The 14127-nt window shown below is 41.3% G+C and overlaps 1 protein-coding gene across 1 annotated transcript in view; it reads right to left on the bottom strand.

Moving 5' to 3' along the window:
* Positions 1 to 14127, bottom strand: part of LOC310732344 (uncharacterized protein) — a 337655-nt gene that overhangs the window by 322916 nt on the left and 612 nt on the right. The gene's annotated exons all lie outside the window — the stretch shown is intronic.

The following is a 14127-nucleotide window of genomic DNA, read 5'->3' as shown; positions in this document are numbered from 1 at the left end:
GATGGTAACAGCCACACAACTTTCATTTAATATGGTCCATGACATCTAAGGGAAAATGCCTTTTGCTTAACAAAAACATGGATCATGCAAATGTCTCCTTCTGGAAATTTGATTACAGAGTTAAATTGTGCATCATTTGACAGATCTGGTTGTTGTTGTGTCAGGGCAGCGTGTGTATGGAACACCTTCAATCGCTCTTGCAATTGTTTAAAAAGTCTGCTGAGTTGCAAGCATGAAGGCCCCAAATCTGCTGTGGAAATCTCTGGATCAAAGGGATCATGTAGATTCATTACCCTTCCAGTCATAAGTTCATACGGTCTGATACTATTAGAACTGTGGGTAGAGAGGGGATCATGGGATGCTTCGTATGTAATGGCTGCAGATCTTTAAAGCTCATGGCACGCTCCCTCATCTATTAATATTTAACTGTCAGAGAGTTCAGGTTATAGGATCCAAGGCAGATGCAAAAAGAGCAGGGGAGAAAAGCTGTGCAGCCGATTCAGGGAGTCGATTCAGGGAGTTGATTCAGGGAGCCGATTCAGGGAGCCGATGTGCGCGGAGGGTGAGGATGCCGAGCCGGAAGTCGGGGCGCATTCAGCGCGAGCAGAGCCGAGCCGGAAGCCGGAGCGCGTTCAGCGCGAGCAGAGCAGAGCCGAGCAGGAAACCGGAGCACGTTCAGCGCGAGCAGAGCCGAGCCGGAAACCAGAGCGCGTTCAGCGCTAGCCGAGCCGGAAACCGGAGGACAGAATGGTCAGGTCAGAAACAAAAGAACAAACAAAACAGAGAATACGCTGGAGAGTGATCAGGGCAAGCCTAAAGACAATCTGGCACTGTCTGGAGGATTCAGTCCTTATAAGTGCCAGAAAATTAGACGCCATTTCCATGCAGCTGGTTGGGAGGGGGCGTTTCCTCGGTGATTGAGGCGGTAATGCCTGCAGTGCTCAAGCGGGCTGACATTTAACAGGTCAAAGATTTAAATTTGAAAGAAGACAAAGCAACAAAATATGTTGGAAAAGTTGTCCAGAACGCAGTGGATATTGCGATTAAAGATGTGCATCAAATCAAATAAAATTTTATTCATCACATACACAAACACAGGGTACGACATGCAGTGAAATGCTTTATACGACGGTCCGGCATTAGGGGAATAGGGTGGGGGGGGGGGGGGGAAGCAGATAAATAAAGTATAAAAAATATATAAAATAAAATATAAGGTATAAAGGATATATAAAAATAGGTATGTAAACAAAGAGAAAAAAATTTATATACAAAAAAAATCCTTATGGCAGTAGACAATGTGTACCAAAGTGTAAACAATAGACAATTTTAGTGGTGGGTTGTCCATAAAGTGTCCGTGTGCAGTTTGGTGTGGTGTAAAGTGTCCATAAAGTGTCCGTGTGCGGTATGGTGTGGTGTAAGGGTCCGTAAGTGTTCGTGTGCGGTATAGAGTGACCATAAAGTGTCCGTGTGCAGAATGGTGTGGTATAAAATAAATAAATATAAAGTGCACTTTGCTGTGCAAGTCCAGAGTTTAAAGTGACGTGGTGCGAGAGGTGAGGTATGTACAGAGAAGAAGTGTGATTATGGAGAGAGTGGACCAGCTTTTAGATCCTGGGTGTTTCCTGGTTTAAACACCGAATGGCCTGCGGGAAGAAGCTCCTCCTCATTCTCTCTGTGTTCGCTTTCAGGGAGCGGAAGCGTTTCCCTGAACGCAACAAAGAGAAGAGTCCATTGTTGGGATGGCTGAGGTCCTTCACAATCTTCCTGGCTCTGGTCCAGCACCATGTGCTGTAGATGTCCTGCAGGTCAGGGAGCTCGGTGTCGATGGTAAGTTCAGCTGAACGCACCACCCTCTGGAGGGCTCGTCTGTCCTGCATGGTGCTGTTCCCGAACCAGGAAGTGATGCTACCCGTCAGAACGCTCTCAATGATGCAGGTGTAGAAAGTCTTTAGCACCTGAGAGGGTAGTTTAAAGTCCCTTAACGTCTCAGATGGTACAGATGCTGCCGGGCCTTCTTCACCAGGGTGTTAGTGTGACAGGACCAAGACAGGTCCTGTGTGATGTGAACACCCAAGTACCGGAAACTGTCCACTCTTTCCACTGGAGTCCCGCAGATGTTTAGCGGTTGGTATGACCGCTCCCACTTTGTGCTGAAGTCCATGATCAACTCCTTAGTTTTGCTGATGTTCAGGAGAAGGTTGTTCTCCTGGCACCATCTCTCCGAGTTTTTAACCTCCTGTAGGTAGGCCGTCTCGTCGTTGTTGTTGATCAGGCCCACCACAACAGTGTCGTCAGCAAACTTGATGATGGTGGTGGAGTTGGATGTGGCCACACAGTCATATGTGTACAGCGAGTACAGCAGGGGGCTCAGAACACAACCCTGGGGAGCTCCAGTGCTGAGGGTGAGGATGGATAAGTTGTGTTTTCCCACCTGTACGGCTTGTGGTCTGTCTGTCAGGAAGTTAGAGATCCATTGACACGGTGGCTGGCTGAGTCCCAGGACCTCCAACTTAGAGGTGAGTGTGGAGGGAATTATGGTCTTAAACGCTGAACTGTAGTCTACGAACAACATCTTTGCATAATTCCCATTTCTTTGGTCCAGGTGGCTCATCATGGTGTGGAGGAGATGAGCAATGGCGTCCTCAGTAGATCGGTTCTGACGGTATGGCATGGTCCGATTTCCCAAATGGTGGACGTGGTTGTGCCTTGTAGCTGTTCTTTAGTGTTGTATAGCAGTGGTCCAGTGTTCTTTGGGGTGGTGGGGCAGGTGATGTGCTGATGAAAGTTCGGGAGTGCGCGCTTGAGGTTGGCACTGTTGAAATCTCCGACCACAATGAGCGCAGCGTCCCGATGCTGTATTTGGTGTTGCATTAGTGACTCATGTAAGTCCCATACTGCAGTGTCCGTGTCCGCTTAAGGTGGAATATAAACGGCACTGACTATGACCGAGCTGAATTCCCGAGGTAGATAAAAGGGACGACATTTGATGGTCAGTAGTTCCAGATTTGGTGTGCAGGAGCGTGAAAGAGGAACAATGCTCGCGCTGTCGCACCAGTGGTTGTTCACCATCAGACACACTCCACCTCCTCTTGACTTCCCGGACTCCAGTGTTCTGTCCATGCGGTAAACCGAGAAAGACTCGGCCGGCTGGATGGCGTGGTCCGGTACCGCTGGGTTCAGCCATGTCTCGGTGAAGCAGAGAAGGTTGCAGTCCCGAATGTCTCTCGTGTTCCTGAATGGGAACGTCTCTAGGTTATGTATGTAACCCTAGTTCCCTGAGGGAACAAGACGCAGCGTCTCTAAGCCACACTGCTTCACTTCGTGTGCATTTTCTACTTCCTGGTCACGACGTCACCACGCCGGTGATGGCCCGCGTCTAATTTTGACTGAATACACATATTATTTCAGAGTGTGGAAAACGTGGTCGCGTTCCCAAAGTGTTGCGATGAATTGTCTTGTTCCCTCAGGTAACTAGGGTTACATACGGAACCTAGAGATGTTCACAGTGATCAATCTGGCTTTATTCCACACCGTTCGGCTGCAGACAATATTTGTTGGTTACTACATGTAGGTAATGAAGGTAAAAAAACAATTCCCTTTTTTCCCTATATGCTGATAAAGCTTTTAATAGATTAAATTGGGATTATTTATGGAGGGTGCTAGGTAAATTTGAGTTTGACGAGAAATTTATTAATACGGTACAAATAATTCATACTAATCCACCAGCAATTATAGCAATAAACGGCTTACACTTACAATCATTTGATATCTTAAGAGGAACGAGGCAAGGATGCCCCCTCTCACCATTGTTATTTGCATTATCCCTCAAAACGCTAGCTCAAAAAATAAGACAAGATCAAATCTGTTCTATTCTAATTAATGGCACCCAACATACAATATCTCTCTATACAGAAGACATTTTTAGTGGAATCCAAAACACACTTGAAACACATAATTGTTTTGGGAAATTTGGATATATAATAAATTGGTCCAAATCATCTTTTCTACTATTAAACAAAAAAGCTCACAGTATTCAGATAAAAGCTATCCCAATCACGAATCAGATAATTTACCTTGGGATCTTCATAGTCTTCCCTAAAAAAAATTGTATGTGTATATTCTTTCAAAAGCTTACAAGAGATGTTGACAGATGGAGGACACGACATCCACTCAAATAACGACATTTCAGAGATATGACGGTCACCTCAGATGAAAAAAAAATTACAATTGTTGCGTGCATATGTGAATAACTTTAAGGGGTTTGACAAAGACTGTGAAGTGAAAGAAATTGTACAGAAAATAGTGAAACTGAGTAAACAGCTCCAAATTTATGTTAACACAGATGATATTGTTGAGCTTGTTGATATCCTCTACATCTGCCTCTTTCAAACCAACTACCTGGATGTCTTCCCTTACCACATCCAAAAACCTTCTTCTTGGTTTCCTTTTTTTCCTCCTTCCTGGTGGCTCCATCCTCAGCATTCTCCTACTGATATAACCCATGTCCCCCATCTGTACATGTCCAAACCATCTCAATCTTACCTGCTCACCTTTTCTCCAAAACGTTCTTCATGCGCTGTCCCTCTAATAAACTCATTTCTAATCCTGTCCATCCTCTCACCTCCCAACGAAAGCTCTGCCTCCTGTCTTTTACTCAATGACATGGTCTCTAAACCATACAACATAGCAGGTCTCAACACAGTCATGTAAACTTTCTTTTTCACTCTTGCAGATAAGCTACATAATCAGACATTAGAAGACTACAGCAGATGGTTAGGCTGAAATTGATTACTGGTGTTTCCCTTTCCACTCTACAGGAATTGTAAACATACAGAGTGAGAAAAAGTGATTGACCAGTCCCTGCCTTGTGTGCACAGCTAGGTTGAAGAACAGAGGAGTCAGGAGTGGCACTGAGGTCAAGGTTATAAAACATTACAAGGTCAGCAGGGTAGACCAGCCCACAGCGTTGCAGATGTTATTGAGGGAAACTCCAGAGGCCCAAGCCTTAGCGTCTGCTTGTTCACAGGGAGGCGTCTCCTGGAGGACTATAGAAGATGAAAAGCTGTTCCGACTTCCTCCACAGACTTGTTCTGTGGGCATACATGTTCAATTTTTGCACTGGACACAGCCGGTTTAGCCTTTCCTGGTCTGGGCCTGTAAACTTCAGAAATGAGGGGGCCACAGAGAGGGCCTGAAGATCTCTGACTCTCTTAAGGAAGGAAATGGCCAGGAGAAACACAGTCTTGATTGTGAGGAAACTCCAGGATGCCTCAGCCAATGGCTTGAAGGGGGGCTTAGGCCCACACAGGCACTCTAGGTCGCACTGGAGGTGCCACTAAGAAAACCTGTCACCAGCGGGTCTCTACCAAGTGATTGCCCCACCAGGGGGGCATGATATGCTGAAACAGCAGATGCGTAGACTTTGAGAGTAGACGGAGAACGCCCTGTGGCGAACTGTTCTTGAAGGAATTCCAGCACTGAACCAACCGGGCAGCTAACTGGATTGAATTAGTGCTAATCGCACCATACACTGAACAGGCGCCATCTAGCGGCATACAACCTCTTTGTGGAGGGAGACTGGAATCTCCACAACGGGGGTAAACTATTGTGCCCCCTGTCTAGAGAGAACATCCCTCCTGAGAGGAATCTTCCAGGGAGGGTGTTCAAAAAGGGCTACCAGGTCCACAAACGGTTTATGCTTCATAGCTAGAAGCACAGCCAGCAGTGGTTTCTAGGCAGATCTCCCGAAAGACCATTTGCAGAGTGTGGACAGCCTGACATTTAAATAATAAAAAAAAAAGAATATCTGCAGTCTGAAGTTCACAAATAATGAAAACTGCTAATTTTAATTCTGTGGATTTCTATTACATTGTGAACCTCATTATATGTGGATTTTTATACTGACAATCAACAAAATATTTATTGTATTAATTTTAAGTACTTAAAATGAATACTTTTTTTTTTTTTTTTACATGATATAGTTCTCTAAAACAGGGATAAGCTTCAAGTATCAAGTAAACAGGAATAAGCTTCAAGTGTCTTTTTATGGCCTGTCCTACAACATTAGGTGGGGAAGACAAAACCACTGGAGGTGAATGGGTAAGTCAGTAGTCTCAATATTATGAATGTGTACAGAATGGGTCAGGTCACTAGTCAGGTATTCACCACCTATCCACACCTTTAAGACAAACTGAAAACTTTCTCTATCTTCTAAATTAAACATATTTTAGCATTTAATTTCCTATCAAAACTTTTATTGTGAAATATTTGCAGAAATGCAAAAAAGTCTGACTTTCAAAATTCCATACAATTTTGTGGTACTGCAAAAGACTTTGACATTACACATACACCTGCAGTGACTGTTTTTCTAGATTACCTCTGAGGTACTGCATCTAGAATGCGGTGATTCTCTCCAAGATCAAAGTTGAAGAATTGGACTCATCACTAGACGTCTCCTGGATGCTCTGAAAGCTTAGGCTTCATGGCTTCTTCCTTAAAGGTGTCACTTCCTTTTTTCCTTTTGGGGGTTGTCACATTTTTAAGCCTTTTCAAAAGCTGCTTCTTTACAGGTTCTTAACAAGACACACAACAAATTGTTTGTGTTACTAATTACATTAAATTAAATCAGATCCAGAAATGAAACCATACAGACACATTGCCTTGATTAATCTAGATGAAGCACATTCCTCCTAGTCTGAGTGTCATATGTTTGCACCTTGGCTGCCAGATATATAACAGTACTGTGTTTGAAAATTTAATGAATACCTGACTAGTAACTGTAAGGAGGGTCAGATCTGTTCATGGTACCAGACCCCGAGAACTGCCATGCAACTTCATGAGGCCAGACCCCGAGAACTACCATGCAACAAAACAATAAACCTTCTAATCTAAGGAGAGGATCTCTTTGATCTGAGGAGAGAAAGCCATTTGTTCAGCTGCCCAGTCACCCATCCTCGAGCCTCCCCCCCCCCCCTTTCCCTCCTGGGGAGATGGCCAGATCATGAAAAAGTGACTGAGAAGGTCCCGGAATTCAAGCTACTTTACTTGCATAATGTAATAATTACAATTTAGGAATGTATACATTTTACCTTCACATGTTTAGTATCATTTTAAAGGTCTCAGTGTGATTGGAAATATGATCTCAGTCCCATATCAGTAGAACAGACCTCAGGTTAGGGGAAATTCTGTCCTACTGACATAAGGGTTGCCCCGGAGAAGATCCTTACCAGGTGGTCTAGGTGACATTTGTTTTTTAGGTCACATCCGGTCCCAAGAAAGGGTGTGCAAAACCTTTATCACTTTGAATTAAGAAAGTGTTTACGATGATTTGGGTATTTAAGGAAATTTGCCGAAACACTTAAGGAAGCATTCGATAGTGTAGCGAATTTAGCTCGCAAAGGAAGGGAAATATTTATAAGTAATTATAATGGGTTATAGTTACTCCTAAATATTTAAGTTAAGTTGAAATTGACGGTAATGGAATTAACGTTACACTTATTTGGTCTGTTCATCCACCGAACAGACAGTATAATCTTTATTCATTCTATAAAAGAGGTATCTCCCCGGCCAAGAAAGATGTAATCCTCTTTTATTGTTTATACCGTAAAAATTAAAAGAGCATGTAGTTCAGACCGAATGTTGCAGGAACTTTGTCTCTGAGTATCGCTCACAATTAATCACTTGTTAAAAATATGGCGTTTAATGATGAGACAAACACACATAAAGCTAGCTACACAAACAAACAAAAGAAGTAAAGAAAACAAAAATTTTAATAAAATAAACGAAAGTTAAATTTAGGAAAGGGGGAAGAGAAAGGAAAAGAAGAAAGGAAGGAAAGGAATGGCAAGCTTAAGCTTCAAAAATAATCACATCCTAACTAAGAAATCGTCACTGAAATTTAAATTCGCCTTAATATTAAGCGGTTTAAACTTAACACGCATCTAAATTAGTTGGTAAACCGGTTACTTGCTTTGGCTTGTTGCACAAGAGTCCGGATGCAGTAGACAAAAGAATCTTGGAAAAATCGGTTAGGATTGAGTCAGATGTTCTTCCAGCTTCACCTGAAGATCAGAGCAGTTGGTGTTCTTGAAGATGAAGCTTGCTGGAAGATCTCAAAAGAGATTTGAGATCTCGTCCCGAAGAGTCGCTGCTGGGCTGTTCAAAGCATCCGACTCTCCGGGCCATCGGGCCCCCGGGCCTTCGGGCCCCGGGGGTCCGAGCCTTTCTGGTCGAGCCGAGTGAGCGAGCTTGCTTTTCTTGACCGAACAATAAGTAGTTGGGTTCAAGATGTTTTAAAGGTCCTGAACCCCACCCATCTTTCGGGGAATGGCCAATGCTATGGCCTGAAATTTTAGAGGGAAAATCTCCCTTTGTTCCTGTGTCTGTGAGCATAGTTCCCAGGCTATACCTGCTTGGATGACTTTTAAGTTTTATCCAAAGTGTATTATGGTACCTTTTGTGATCAAATAAAATGCACCATTGTTTAAAAAATAAGTAACAGATAATTTTGTGGTCATTTGGATACTTAACATGAAAAGGAATGACGGCATAAAGGCAGCGGTACATTACATACATAGATCAGTAATCAAAGTGTAACTGATGTTAATACAAAGTTGTATTCTGATGTATACAATGCACCCTTGTTAGGAAAGTAAAGAACAGATCATTCTAAGTCAATCAAGCCTTAATAGAAGAGACAATTCTTACAATAATAGAATTTTAGAGTACAACTATAGTAAAGGAAGAGATACCTTTCAAGGTATCGGTTTATGTCGTGGAATGGGGAACATCTTATTTATTGGTTTAATTAATAAAATAAATGCCCTATTGTGTGTGTGTGTGTGTGTGTGTGTGTGTGTGTGTGTGTCTGTGCGTGTGTGTGTGTGCGTGTGTTTTATGGTTGAGGGTCCCTATGAGGTCAACTAGAGAGGCCAAGGGGGTTATCTGGCTCTCGGGGTGGTGTGTGTGTGTGTGTGTGTGTGTGTGTGTGTGTGTGTGTGTGTGTGTGTGTGTGTGTGTCACAAGCAGCCATGCTGGATCGAGTTTCGAGTTTGGATTGTTTTATTATTTGAGGGTCCCTATGAGGTCAACCAGAGAAGCTGCATGGGGTTATCTGGAGTCAGTTGTAGGATCCAGACATTCTGGAGCTAGTTGTGTGTGTGTGTGTGTGTGTGTGTGTGTGTGTGTGTGTGTGTGTGTGTGTGTGTGTGTGTGTGTGTTTTATGGTTTGAGGGTCCCTGTGAATTCAACAAGAGTTCAGGGTTTGGTCCTGTTTCGTGTCTTCGGAGGGGGAGTGTGACACTGTGGGATACACCACCCTCAATAAAAGTTTCGCATTTTGATTGAGATGTAGATGTCATAGGTTAAAAGGAATGCCTGGGACATGAAATCTAAATGACCTGTGCCAGACGCTGCAATAGTCAGAAATTCCCACACAGTCTCTGTGTGTCTCTATTGCCAGGTATAGTGATTCTTTAACATTTCTTTAGTAAACTGCATTGCTAAATTATTTGGTTTAATGTTGATCATGTTATGTAACTTTCTTCTATTATTTGTTTTAGATGTGACACTTGTTTAGTGTCAATTGCCTGGCAAATAAATGTAAAATTCTTGATTATCTCTGAAATTTCCTGAAATCCGTTACCGCAAATTTGTGAACAGGATAGTACAAACTGAAGGCTCATGAACGGATGGAGCATAGAGCACAACGTCTGGGACCTTCTGATTTCTGACTATCTCTGACTTTAGCAAGTTATAACTAAGTGACTAAATACAGTATTCTTTATGCATGAGCAAGCATTGGGCTGCCTACTTAAAGAATATTAGTTTACCGTTATATACTCTGACTAAGGGACAGTCTGGCGAGTTTGTGTCCGTGAGCATGTGTAGCGGCTATCACTGACTTAGCAAGTTATGACCAAGTAACTAAATCAATAGTTCTTTATGAATAAGCAAGCATTGAGCGGCCTACTTAAAGAATATTAGTTTACCGTTATATCCTCTGACTAAGATTCGGACTGGCCAATGTCCCTCCGTGAGCAGGTATAGTTAGCTGATCACAAGGTTCTAAGCGACTCCAGGACCATAATAAATGATTAATTCAAAAGACAGAATGCTTAGAATAATCTATTAAAATTAAAGAAGAAGTACAACCAATAAGGTGATCAGCTTGAATTAGAGATATTCAAGTTAAATCTTTATTTAAATTGGATTAATGTAACAAAGTGCAATCTATTTGAGTAATCTTTTACAGCCGTGCGAGAAGGACTAACACGCAGCATACCTTCACCCACACCAGTGGATTCCGTCGTTGGGCCATTGGGTGGGCACCCTACATGACTTACCCACTCGGCTCCACTGGCTGCAGATTTGTCCTTCAGCATTGGGTGGTACTCTATGAGATGCTTTGCCATTACTGTGAGTTCCTGGCTGCATGGATAATGAAAGCCATCCCCTGCTGCTCTCTTAATCGAAATCATGCTTTTTACTGTATTTCTGATTAATCGACAGCGAATAACTTTGGAAGGGATATAGGTCCCTTGGGTTTGACGAAGGGTCAGGAGATGGGGAGGGGTGGGTTCTTTGAGAGGAGAGGGGCTGGAGGAAGAGGGAAAGGGGGCATGGTTGAAATCGCAGGTCTCAGAGCAGATGCCAGGTCCACATGGGTCTGATTCTTGACCCTGTTTAAGACATGAGGTACATTTATTCAGTAATAACTGTAAGGCAAAAAAACCCCCAAAATTATCTTTCGATAAACGTATGTTGGCCAGGAAATACATCTTTTGACAAAAAAAAAAAAAACACTGCATTGTTAGACTAAATGTCTCGCAAATATCAAACCTTTATTACCTAATTTTCCTCATGAGTAAGTCTCCAAATGGCTTGCCTTCTAAAGAAGTGCTCAGGCCCCGGAAAGAGATCACGCAAATCCTCTTTAGAGAGGCTGGACAGCATCCCTGTGCTTATATTAGCAGCTGAAAAACACATTAAACAATATGGTAAACATTATACTTCAACTAATAACATAGTTTATAATTACAAATTCTCATGTTGATATTAACACAGTCTGCTGCTCAGTTCCTCTCTGCCCCTGCTCACTACTCCAAGCCCATGTACTTTCCTCTCAAACCAGTTGCCCAGCAGATATGGTCTTTATTGACTTTTATCATCCCCTGAATTGCCACTGATAAATAACTAATGAAAATATGAATATTTTTTTAATCAACCTGACCTTGGCTTAAAACTGCATCAAGACAATCACTTATATACATATGAGTTACTTACTGTGATACATGAAATTAAACATATTTTTAACTGTAAACTATTGTAAAAAAAAAATTGTTGCCTGAGAAATGTTATGTTCTCTGTTTTTTGTTATTTCTTTTGTTTCACTATCTAAAAGTATTTCAAATGTTAGTTACATAAGTTATATAATGCTAACTCAGCACTGAAATGGCCAATGTTATCATAAGGGCACATTAACACATTATCACTACTTCTGGCCAAAATAAATAAAAAAGGGGTTAGAGTTAGGGGGATTTTTTCCAAAGTTTAAGTATTTTCAACAAATGAACATACTGTTTTTAACTGCTGCACATTGCTTCAAATTAGCTAGCATACCAACTGCCCAATTCAAACTGATATTAGCTAACGTTTGCTAGTAAAATTGCTAAAAAGAAAAGTAGACAAGTATAAACAAATTAACCTTACCTTTCAAAACTGCAGTTGATACGTGATCCATGCCCGGATACTTTTCGCCTTTCCATCTTTATTCATGGTGTCAGAATAAGTTAGATAGCGTCGGAGAGAGTCAGAGTGACTACTTCGGTTTCTACTTTGGTTTCTATCTACCTGAATCCAGCCTGACAATCTGAGGTTAAGGATCTACAATATTTACGTGGAATATTAAGGGGCTATATAGGTTTCAGTGACATTAACCATGCTGTATCAGTCAAATATTTGCTTGTGATCAGCTTGTGATAAATGGTAATAAATATGTAACTTAGAAGTCTATGATCTTTGCCAAAGTACAAAATGATCATATGCCAGAATTTGGACTGGTCAAAAAAAAATTTCTTGTGGAGTCTAAGCTTTATTGTTTAGAATATCAACCATTTTAAAGTATATGCTTTGATGAAACTGTCATGGCTTATCAAGTTGATGTCCTACATCTTGCACAGGCCACTGAACTAGTGGATACTGAAAAGTTGGTTGATTTTACATCTTCTTACACAATTTGCAACAAGGGCCAAACAACAGGAACAAGTTAGATACCATCTTGGAGATGTAATAGAACTGTACAACATTTCAAATGACTCGTAGTGTGTTCCCCAGATAATAAAAGTCTCAGTGGTCTTAAAGCATTCTTGTAATCTTTGGCTGGTTAAGGGCCACCTCAGGATAGACTCAGTGTAGAAGATATTTGGTTCCAGACTTGCTTGCAGTGTCTTAGTAATTACACTGTGTGGTTTCTTTGAATAAGCAATCCAGATATTTGTAAAATACTGGATGTATGCAATTTCTTTAACGTGTTTTTAAATGTAAATTACATAATTTATAAATTTAATGGTACAGCATCATCAGTTATAACCACATGGTGTTGGTCAAATATATGTAATGGCAAAAATGTTTTCCTATCAAGATGTTAACATAATGTTCACCCACTTTATATTTGTAAAGGCTTAGACTTACCAGCCTGAACATACAACCTCTGTTTTAAAAAGTATAGCGCCTCGCTCACATGACGGGATGAACACGCAAACACCAGAGAGCCGAATGTCAGGAAAATCACGTTGTGTCTTTATTTGTTGTGTACAGGAGCACCGGGGGAAAAGACGAAGTGCAATTTTGTACCGGAATATGAATTAGTCCTTAACCCTCTGGAGTCTGAGGGTGTTTTTGGCCTCTTGAGAGATTTTGACATGCTCTTACATTTGGTTCTTTTTAAATATATGCTTTTAAAACATATTATTGACAAAAGACTTATTACACTGTATGCAACACAAACTGGGCTACCATAATATGTAAACAACTTATATGTGTGTGTTAGTATTTTTGACAAAATAAGGTTTATGCATGGTTTTTGAAAAAGCAAAAAAAAAAACCTCACTGAAATAAATAAAGTAAAATAAAGTAAAATAAAACCTAAACATGTTTTCCCAAGTCTTTTTGAGAACAGATCTTCTAATGTAGGGGTTTTTTTTTTAATCATGTGAAAATCATCCTGCCTGCTCATTCACATTAAACGATACATTGATTCAAAATTTAAAAGACACTTTTTACTTTGAAAGGCCATATGCGAAGAGGCCTCGACATGCTGTGACTGACAGCTTTGTAGACAATGGGTCGCATAATAAGATGCGGATTACATAATGAGCTGTGGATCACTGAGCCAGGATCTGAGTGAGAAGTACAGTACTACAAGAAAGAATGTGTTTCCTTTGTGGTTTATTTAAATTACACATTAGCAAGGACAGCATTAAAAAGGGAATTGTAACAATAAAACAATACAGTACAGTATGTATAAAAAATAAAGAGTGCAACAAAAACAATAACACAATACACTACAATACTATGCAAAATCCCTGTGCCACTCTTGAAAGTAGTTCATGTTCAACTGAAGACACAGGTGAACATCGCATGCCAGGCATTTCCATGGTGTTTTGTGGTGCTTACCATGCAATGTTTTGCAATGTACACAGCTCTTGCGGCCAGCAGTGGCAACATTTCTGACATCAGAGGACAGTTCAGATCCTGGAACTGATACATGATCAGAGTTGGTCCGTTTTGGCACTACTTTCTGTGTGACGCTACAAAGCACGGCAATAAGTTGTTCCATAAATTCTTTATGGAACACGTCACCATACAGTTCTTTATGCACAATGAAACTGTCGGTGGCAGCGATGTCCAAGAAGTGTAGAAAAATCTTTCGGTACCACTTCATTGTTTTGTGCTGTGCTGTGTAGTATTGTAATAGTTGATCAGACAGGTCAACGCCCCCCATGTGCTGGTTGTATGCATTTACAAGTGCAGTGCATGGAAATGTCTTTGTGCAGGTGCTTGATCACATCTGTTTATGAAACACACACACACAGATGAACATCACTAATTGTGTCATTGATAAAGTTG

Source organism: Silurus aristotelis (assembly GCF_946808225.1).
Source record: "Silurus aristotelis genome assembly, chromosome: 10".
NCBI lineage: Eukaryota > Metazoa > Chordata > Actinopteri > Siluriformes > Siluridae > Silurus > Silurus aristotelis.
The sequence above is the reverse complement of the archived record's forward strand: the minus strand, read 5'-3'. Positions and strand labels throughout refer to the sequence as shown.